The following is a 2,595-nucleotide window of genomic DNA, read 5'->3' as shown; positions in this document are numbered from 1 at the left end:
CAGCTTCCTGAAGGTGGTAGAAGAGAAAAGAAGCTAATGTGAGAAAGAGGATGAGCCACCCAATATTCAGGCCTACTCTCTTGACCCTTGAAAGGTCTAGAGGAGTTATCACCGCCACCAAACCCTTAACTTCTCAAGTAGGAGTTAGTCCTAGACAAAAAGGGTGGGGTATTTGGGGCAGAGCCTCATATCCCATACTCTTGGGGAAGGTGGTAGAGAAACCTGGAGAAGAAATAAATTTTCTATGTGGGACCACAAGGATTTACTAAAGGAGATGTGTAGGACAATGGTTTAGTAATATAAAATAAGGATTTGTTTCCACCATTACTTCACTCCTCTCCTCTCTTCCATTTCTCCTCATCAAACATAGATATGTATTCACAAGTGATTTTCAGTAAAAGGTATTTCTTTTAGATCTATATCTATCATCTATCTATCTATCTACCTACGTATCTATCATCATCTATTTGTATACATATATATGTAGGGTTTTTTTTTTTTTTATGTCTGATCTTATTTACTTGTCCCTCTTAGAAAATCTCATTTGTGACTGGACTCAGACTTAGAGGTGGAAGCTCCCAGAGGGAACAGCCTCGGTCTCTTGGCAAATCTGTTCCTGGCGTTTTTCTTTGGCCTCCTTCATTCTCTTGGCCAAAAGTTTAGCATATTCTGCAGCTTCTTCCTTATTTTTCTGAGTGCGCTGCTTCTTCAAAGCAACACGCCGACGTTTGTGATGGAGGACATGTGGAATGACAAGACGCTGAATCTTAGGCGCTTTGGTTCTAGGTTTCTTACCTTCTTTGGAGCTTTCTCACAACATACTGGTGGACATGATCTTCTTTAGAGAGACTGAAAAGTTTGCGGGTTCTGCTGGCTCTTTTGGGCCCCAGGCGACGAGGCACAGTAGTATCAGCGAGTCCAGGAATATCCTTCTCCCCTTTTCTAACAATGACCAAGTTGAGAACACCGAGATTGGCATCCACAGTGCAACCCCGAACAGATTCGTGCTTTCTCTCTCCAGTCCGCCTTGGTCTATAGCAGGAATGCCCCTTACTCAGCAGCAGGAGGACACGGCCATGGGTCAAGACACCCCGCTTCATGGGGAAGCCTTGTTTGTCATTGCCACCACGGATTCGGACAACATAACCCTTCCATTCTTCACCCAGAGCATCAGCAGCAACTTCTGTGGCCATACGCTTCTCATAAAAGGTATGAGGTTTGAGTTCATCGTCCACTTCAATGAGTTTCTGGCAGCCAGTAGCTGGGAAAGAGATATTCAGCTTCATCCTGAAGCAGCCTACTGCCTCCGAGGCACCACGAAAAAGAGCTATATGTAGTTTTTTATATATTTATAGCTCTTTATATATAGTTATAAATTTCATTTAATGCATTCTATTAATTATATATTTTCCCCATTTCTTAGGAATTAAAAAACATCATTTTTGCATGGTATATAATAAAGAAGTAATTTTAACTTTCAAATAATTTTAGATTGATACCTTATCAGTGTAGTATAAGTTCCTTTTAATACAGTCTGATAATTTTCATAATATGTAAAGGCAAAACTCTATTTTCTCTTATTTAACAAATGACATACTCTGAATTTCTTTTTTTAAAGATTTTATTTATTTATTTATTTGACAGAGAGAGAAAGAGTGAGAGTGAGCACAAGCAGAGGGGAGAGGGGAGAAGCAGAGGGAGAGGGGAGAAGCAGAGGGAGAGGGAGAAGCAGGCTCCCTGCTGAGCAGGGAGCCCGATGTGAGGTTTGATCCCAGGATGCTAGGATCATGACCCGAGCTGAAGGCAGACACTTAACCGACTGAGCCACCCAGGTGCCCCTGAATTTCTTTGATTATATACAAAAATAATTTTTGGGGCGCCTGGGTGGCTCAGGTGGTTAAGTGACTGCCTTCGGCTCAGGTCATGATCCCGGAGTCCTGGGATTGAGTCCCACATCGGGCTCCCGGCTCAGCAGGGAGCCTGCTTCTCCCTCTGACCCTCTCCCCTCTCATGCTGTTTCTCTCTCTCTCTCTCTCTCAAATAAATAAATAAAATCTTCAAAAAAAACAAAAATAATTTTTTGAGAGAGAGCGAGAGAGCATGCACAAGCTGGGGCAGGGGGAAAGGCAGAGGGAGAGAGAGAGAGGGAGAATCCCAAGCATGTGTGGGGTTCAATCCCATGACCCTGAGATCATGACCTGAGCCAAAATGAAGAGTCAGATGCTCAACTGACTGAGCCACCCGGGAGCCCCGCAAAATCATAATTTTAAACAAAAAACTTCAACAACATGTTATGTTGAGTTTAGCTGGGGATCAAGCACATACTAAAATGAACGAAATCGCCAGTGTGTTATGTCATCAAAAGTAGACAAAACCCATCGTTCATAACCTTGAAATTTTTGAATATTAAAAATAAATTGATTTACTGTTTTAATTTTTGCATTTTATTTTTTTAATGATTTTGCTCGAGGCTAGTAACTAAATTTTTTTGTTTTTTTTAAGATTTTATTTATTTATTTGAGAGAGAGAATAAGAGAGAGAGCACATGAGGGGGGGAGGGTCAGAGGGAGAAGCAGACTCCCCGCCGAGCAGGGA

The 2,595-nt window shown here is 41.9% G+C and overlaps 1 pseudogene; it reads right to left on the bottom strand.

Moving 5' to 3' along the window:
* Positions 1-540: 540 nt before the first annotated feature.
* Positions 541-1,286, bottom strand: LOC113934766 (annotated as a pseudogene).
* Positions 1,287-2,595: the final 1,309 nt, after the last annotated feature.

The sequence above is a fragment of the Zalophus californianus genome, chromosome 13 (assembly GCF_009762305.2).
Source record: "Zalophus californianus isolate mZalCal1 chromosome 13, mZalCal1.pri.v2, whole genome shotgun sequence".
NCBI classification, from domain to species: Eukaryota; Metazoa; Chordata; class Mammalia; order Carnivora; family Otariidae; genus Zalophus; species Zalophus californianus.
Note: the sequence above shows the minus strand (reverse complement) of the source record. Positions and strands in the feature narration are given on the sequence as shown.